The 7,580-nt window shown below is 44.8% G+C and overlaps 1 non-coding gene across 1 annotated transcript; it reads right to left on the bottom strand.

The window, feature by feature from the left end:
* Positions 1-709: 709 nt before the first annotated feature.
* On the bottom strand, positions 710-811 carry LOC126300063 (U6 spliceosomal RNA). Its single transcript, XR_007552876.1, has one exon. It is a non-coding gene; the product is annotated as a U6 spliceosomal RNA (small nuclear RNA).
* Between the last annotated feature and the right edge of the window lie 6,769 nt (positions 812-7,580).

The following is a 7,580-nucleotide window of genomic DNA, read 5'->3' as shown; positions in this document are numbered from 1 at the left end:
AGTGATGGGTAGCAAATGAAATAAATTACCAAAAATGGAAGACATGAAAAAAGGTATCGTAAATAAATAGGTGACAAAACCCGTAACTGTTTGATTATGTTGTTGCTGAATAATCAGTGGAAACAGCGAGATCCATTAAATATCTGAGAATACGCTCACGGATCGACTGAAAGTGAAACTACACGATAAAACTAATCGCAGGGAAGGCAGATGCGAGACATAATCACAGGGAGGCTTCTCTGGAAGCGTATCCTACCATCGAAAGAAGTAGCTTACAAAATCTTTGTTTGACTGATACTTAAGGACCGCTACTTAGTCTGGAATTTTTTCTAAGTACTATTGTTGGAGGAATTTGAGAAGATCCAAAGAGGAGCAGCGGTTTTGTCACGCCTCCTTAAGTAAACACGAAAGCGTCACAGAAATATCCACTCTGAGAAGGTATTCGATCCTCAGTTTCCTCTACGCAAGGTAGTACTGTGGTAATTAAAAATTTTCGTGTAGCTCTGCAGCTGGGTGCCACTCTTTCAATTGGTCTCACTTCGGGAATTTGCGAGCCTCTAACCTACCCCGTTATGTAACCAGGGAAAGGGGACATACAGTTTAACGTGGAATCCGAATCCTATGTTGTTCCTGGCGACTCCTCACATTGAGAAGAAGTGATGACTGAAATATCCATGGTGTGACTGGAATTTGATCCAGGCATGCGTTTTACCACTTTTTGCACAACTTTGCTTTTCATCCTTGCGCAGAGGTCAAGCTAATCTTCTTCTTATGGTTCCAATTTTAGCATATGTTCCGCCGAAGCGAGTACACCACAAGACCGCAAGACACCACACAGTCGTGTGTCTGAGACACTGGACTCTTATTTCTAGGAGTGATGTTCATGTCTTCGTCCAGCCATTCTGAGTTAATTTCTCTGTGCTTTCCCTGAGTCACTTAAGGTAAATATTTGAAGGTTTCCTTAAAAGCGCACAGTCAATTTCCGTCTTCTACGTTCCCCAAGTCTACAACGTGCTCCGTCTCTAATTACCTCGTCGTCGGCGTTATGTTAACATAAATTTTCTTCCATCCTTCTTTCATTCCTTTGCCTGTCAGCTCACATGGTATTACGCGAAACTGGGTTGAAATAAGAGCTTATATACACTATGTGATTAAAAGTATCCGGACACCAGTCTGAAAATTACTTACAAGTTCGTGGCGCCCTCCATCGGTAATGCTGAAATTCAATATGTTGTTGGCCCACCCTTAGTCTTGATGTCTTCCACTCTCACATCACACGTTCACTCAGGTGCTGGAACGTTTCTTGGGGAATGGCAGCGCATTCTTCACGGAGTGCTGCACTGAGGAGAGGTATCAATGTCGATCGGTGAGGCCTGGCACGAAGTCGGCGTTCCAAGACACCCCAAAGGTGTCCTATAGGATTCAGGTCAGGACTCTGTGCAGGCCAGTCCAGTAGAGGGATGTTATTGTCACGCAACTACTCCGTCACGGGCCCTGCATTATGAACAGGTGCCCGATCGTGCTGAAAGATGCAATCGCTATTCCCTAATTGCTCTTAACAGTGGGAAGCAAGAAGATATTTAAAACATCAATGTAGGTCTGTGCTGTGATAGTGCCACGCAAAACAACAAGGGGTGCAAGCACTCTCCATGAAAAACACGACCACCCCATAACACCTCCCCCTCAGAATTTTACTGTTGGCACTACACACGCTGGCAGATGACTTTCACCGGACATTCGCCATACCCACACCATGCCATCGGATCGCCACATTGTGTACCGTGATTCGTCACTCCACACAACGTATTTACACTGTTCAATCAGCCGATGTCTTCGCTCCTTGCACCAAGCGAGGCGTTGTTTGCCATTTTCTGGCGTAATGTGTGGCTTATGAGCAGCCGCTCGATCATGAAATCCAAGTTTATTCACCTCCTGCCTAATGGTTCAAATGGCTCTGAGCACTATGGGACTTAACATCTATGGTCATCAGTCCCCTATAACTTAGAACAACTTAAACCTAACTAACCTAAGGAGATCACACAACACCCGGTCATCACGAGGGAGAGGAAAATCCCTGACCCCGCCGGGAATAGAACCCGGGAACCCGGGCGCGGGAAGCGAGAACGCTACCGCACGCCTCCTCCCTAACTGTCATAGTACTTGCAGTGGATCCTGATGCAGTCTGGAATTCCTGTGTGATGGTCTGGATAGATGTCTGTACACATTATGACCCTCTTCAACTGTCAGCGGTCTCTGTCAATCAACAGACGAGGTCGGCCTGTACGCTTTTGTGCTGTACGTGTCCCTTCACGTTTCCACTCCACAATCACATCGGAAGCAATGGATCTAGGGATGTTTAGGAGTGTGGAAATGTCGCGTACAGACGTATGACTCAAGTGACATCCAATCACCTGACCACGTTCGAAGTCCGTGAGTTCCGCAGAGATCACCATTCTGCTCTCTCACAATGTCTAATGACTACTGAGGTCACTGATATGGAGCACCTGGCAGTAGGTAGCAGCACAATGCACCTAATATGAAAAATGTATGTTTCTGGGAATTTCTAAGTACTTTTGGTCACATAATGTAGATCTCGAAAGCGAATTAGCCACCTTTTTGGTGCCGTTATAAACAATTATTTGCTAGGTTACTTCGGTTCTACAGCATAATTCGTTAATGTTTTTCAAACAGAATGATGAGTTTGTTTCTGGTTGGCCATAAATATTTAACTTCAAAGGGGATGAATTCTCTAATAAATGCGGTATGTGCGCACGGGTTTGTTGGCCGGGACTCGACTTCTTTTTGTTTGACGCCGCTTCGGCAACTTGCGTGCCGATGATGATGATGATGATGATGATGAAATGATGATGAGGACAACACACACACACACACACACACACACACACACACACACACACACACACACACAGTACCGAACGAGAAACATAACCGATGGCGCCGGGAATCGAACCCAGTGCGTCATTATCAAGAGTCAGCAGCGCTAACTACAACGCTACGAACTGCTGACTATGAGTTCGTTACTATACTGTTATAGGTGTGTGGATACTCGAGTATGATTCGGTCGAGCATTGCCGTGTTAAAAATTAAAATAAGTTGTGTATCTACGACCATCCCTTGATAATAATTGCTGTCGGGAATAATCATATTTCTGTAGGAGTCTTAAATGTCGAATGTGCATCGTGCCACTCCATAGCATCACGCTTGCGATTCGCTCTACAGAATGCTCTAGAACACAGGGGGAACGTGGAAGCTAATCCGGTAAAAAGGAGTTAGAGGAGACATTGTGGATAATGGATAATAACAGGTATTATGCGAAGCACTATGACTCTGCTTTCATTTTTGTACGTCATAATGGGTGATTGGTGCAGTATGCCTCGGTTGTCACTTGTTATTTATGGTATTGGAAATACTGATGTGCCACACAGCATTTGCTACTTCTGAGGAGTTTCATAGGGAAAAGTCGTACAGATGTCTGTAACCACATTTCAACAAGACAAGGGTCCATCAGATATCACATGGAATGTGGAAGTCTTCAAATCGAAACGTACATAATTTTCTCTCTGGTACACTTGTTGACTTATCATTTGGTAGGATAAAGATACATCGATGAGGTGATTCCGCAAAAGTGTCCTGCGGAAATCAGAAAGAATTTAGAGCAAACGAAAACAGAAAAAAAATGTTCAAAGGTGTGTGAAATCTTATGGGACTTAACTGCTAAGGTCATCAGTCGCTAAGGTTAAAAAAAAAAAACTTATTTTCCTTAACTTTTGAGTAATGTACTGGCATTAGCATAATACTTCTAAATTATACCTGAGTCACCAAAGTGTAAAAATGGTTTAAATGGCTCTGAGCACTATGGGACTTAACATCTGTGGTCATCAGTCCCCTAGAACTTAGAACTACTTAAACCTAACTAACCTAAGGACATCACACACATCCATGCCCGAGGCAGGATTCGAACCTGCGGTCGTAGCGGTCACGCGGTTTCAGACTGAAGCGCCTAGAACTGCACGGCCACACCGGCCGGCACCAAAGTGTACTATAATTTTAAACTTTTTCCAGCCGATGTCCACTTTTTACCCTCCAATAATGCATCTGCATTTTCCTTATGTACGGAGAGGTTAGAGTTACGCACGCAAATATCTGTGCACAGATAACAGTGCTCAAATATGATAATTTAACTTAAGTCAAAATGCCGAAGTTCCCTCAAACCAAAAATCTATGAGAGTCAAACCATTTTCAAACGAAATTGTTGCAATCAGTCAAACCAGAAAGGGAACAGAAAGCATATCAATTACTGTATACACTGATCAGCCAGAACGTTATGTCCACCGACCTACTATCAATACAAACCTGCCCAGGTGATAGCATCGTCACGTGGCGAGGAATGACTGCTAGTCAGACATATGCACGGTGCATGTAGTATAATGAGTACGCTGTCCGTGTGTAGAATGGGGAAGGCGCGCGATCCGTCTGATTTGTCCGAGGCTACGAACGAGCACTTCGGAAACTGCACGACTTGTCGGGGGTTCGAGGAGTGCCGTGGCGAAACCGAGGTGAAACTATGTCCAGATGTTGCAGGTTTGGGCGGCCACCCCTCATTACAGATGCTGGACGTCGTAGGCTGGGCAGACTGGTAAAACAGGACAGGTGGCGAACTGTGGCGGAACTAACATCAGACTTTAATGCTGGGTAGAGTACAAGTGTGTGAACACAGAGTGCGCCGAACACTCCTAATGATGACCTTTCGCAACCGACGACCTATGCGTGTACCAGTGCGAACACCATGATATCGTGAAGTACGACTGAAATGGGTACGCGACCATCGGCATTGGACGTTGACGAAGTGGCAGAGCGTTGCATGGTCTGATGAATCCCGGTACCTTCTCCATCATGCCGATGAGATGGCGTGAATCCGTCGTCTTCCAGGTGAACAGTTTCTTTACATCTGTATTACGGGACAGAGACAATCTGGCGACGGCTCCAGTATGCTCTGGGTAACATTCACGTGGGCATACACAGTTCCCGTGGAGCTCGTGCAAGGCACCATGTCGGTCAAGGAGTATCGCACACTGATTGCAGACCACGTGCACCCCTCCTTCGCCATCATGTTTTCCGACGGCAGTGACTTATTTCATCACGTAAGGCCTGGAGTGTGATGGAGTGGTTCGAGGAACACAGTGGCGGGTTCCAATTGATATGCTGGCCCTCCCACTCCAGCTCTGAACTCGATCGAACGCATCTGGCATGCGACTGAACGTGGCGTCAGAGCTCATCGCCCCCTGTCCGAAATTCTGATTCACATTTATAGAACTCTTGATACACGCAGTCATAATAGAATGGATTTCTCATAGAACTCTACACGAATATCCGATATTCCGACGATTTTCGGTTTGAATAATGGTCTCATGTTTGCTAGTTCACGACGAAATATGTTTGCAAGTTTCACCTATTAGAGACACTGGATTCATTGGAGTGGTATCTCCGTACATGAGATTAGTTTTAAGTCTCTCTACACTATTTCAGACGAATGTCGGAATGGTTTTCTTTGCAATGGACAGTTCTCTTCTCCATTCGAGTAAGTGTTGTGTCTAATGATCCTCAGCTATTCGCTATCAGTTCAACATATTGATTTTTGTCCTGAAGGAATGGCACGATGGTGTCGCACGTGAACTCCGACGCAGCAGCAGTGATAACTGGTTCCAGGTTCTGAGACAGAAATATTTTTTCGTTGTTTAGAACTTCTTAATGACTGCAAGCTGTGCATAAATGATTCCAGTGACAAGCAATGGCTGCTATACATAACACGTGCAACACCTACAGTTTTGAAAATTATGTTGTGGATCCAACATCTTTTACTGAGGGCATTCTAAGATAGCAGAGAATAAAGCAAAGCAATGAAGAAAGCGACAACATACTTTAAATGTCTAAGTAAGGATCTGCTATAGAGAAGTCAAAGAGAATCATAAAAAACTAATGCAGAGTGCCTTCGTGAAAAAATGACACATTTACTCTACGAAAAGCATACAGAGATGTTTTCGGTACAAAGTTTTAAGAAACTAATGGAAGCGTCTTACTTTTTCCAATGGTTCAAATGGCTCTAAGCACTATGGGACTTAGCATCTGAGGTCATCAATCCCCTAGACTTAGAACTACTTAAACCTAAGGGCATCAAACACTTCCATGCCCGAAGCAGGATTTGAACCTGCGACCGTAGCAACAGCGCGGTTCTGGACTGAAGCGCCTAGCACCGCTCGGCCACAACTTTTTCCAATGAAGTAGTGAATTCTTATACCTGATAGATTGAAGGAATAGTCTTCTGTTCAAAAATCGGCCGCAGCATTCAGCTATACTATTTATTATTTACACGAAATAGTTATTTTACTGAGAGCCAAGTTTATTAAAACAGGGGCATGGAAATGATCGCACGAAACTTCTTTCATTTAAAGAAAAGGCTGAGACTATGTCTAATGAGAGGCGTGCTACTTTTCTTTTCGACTGGTTACGCACAGCTTTCCCACAAGCAGATCGTCTGATAACTCAGATGAGAGTCTCTGCCCGCCCTGAACCGGCAGCACGTGTTTTAGAATCTTGCAGATGCACACAGATTTCCGGAGTGGTCTGAAAGTGAGAAGCAGGCGAAAGGCGTTCATTTTATCACTTTGGATGGCTCTTTATGCTGCCGAGGCACAAGCAGAATCCGTAACTGGACGAAAGTTCTCTTGAACATATATCTAAAACTGGACTGTTCCGCAAAGCGTACAGAATCAAAAATGAATTGGACAACTGATCACACTATTTCACCTGACATAGCCATATCATACCAGTGCTATGAGTCGTTGTGCGCTACTGTCAGAAAGGACACAGTGCGTAACATTTGGCGGAAAGCCATAGAGTAAAACAGATGTAATATCCGGTTTGTTATTAATGTACAAAATAGGTTTGACCTGTTGCCTCAGTCGAAAACTGATGAGCCTCTCACAGAAGTAGATGTAGACAGGGCTCAACAAGCTTTCAGCAGCAAATTGAATAAGAAGGTAGGGAAGTGTGCAAAGAGAAAGAAAGTCTTGTTGCTAGGTAGTTCGCATGCTAGGGGTGTGGGCCAACTTCTGCAGGATGAATTAGGGCCAGACTACCAGGTCACAAGTTTTTTCAAACCTAGTGCTGGACTGGGGCAGGTTACAGAGGATTTAGGTTCACTATGTACAGGCTTTACTAAGGAAGATACCGTGGTTATTGTGGGTGGGCCGGGCAACAGTATTGACAGAGATCCGGGGTACAGCATAGAGTGTGACCTGGCAAATATTGCATCGGCATCGAGTCATACCAGTGTTGGGTTTGTGTCGGTTCTGGAGCGCCACGACCGGCGTCATTTGAGCTGTTCTGTCAGGAGAGTTAATTTGGAGTTGGAACGGCTACTTGGATCTGATGCGGGGTCACACATTGGTGTGGTTCCTGTTGATTCACTCTGTAGGTGGGATTATACTAGACATGGCCTACACCTCAACAAGAAGGGGAAGGGTAAACTGGCTGGGCTGGTAGCAGGAAATTTAAAGGGG

The sequence above is a fragment of the Schistocerca gregaria genome, chromosome X, assembly GCF_023897955.1.
Source record: "Schistocerca gregaria isolate iqSchGreg1 chromosome X, iqSchGreg1.2, whole genome shotgun sequence".
NCBI classification, from domain to species: Eukaryota; Metazoa; Arthropoda; class Insecta; order Orthoptera; family Acrididae; genus Schistocerca; species Schistocerca gregaria.
The sequence above is the reverse complement of the archived record's forward strand: the minus strand, read 5'-3'. Positions and strand labels throughout refer to the sequence as shown.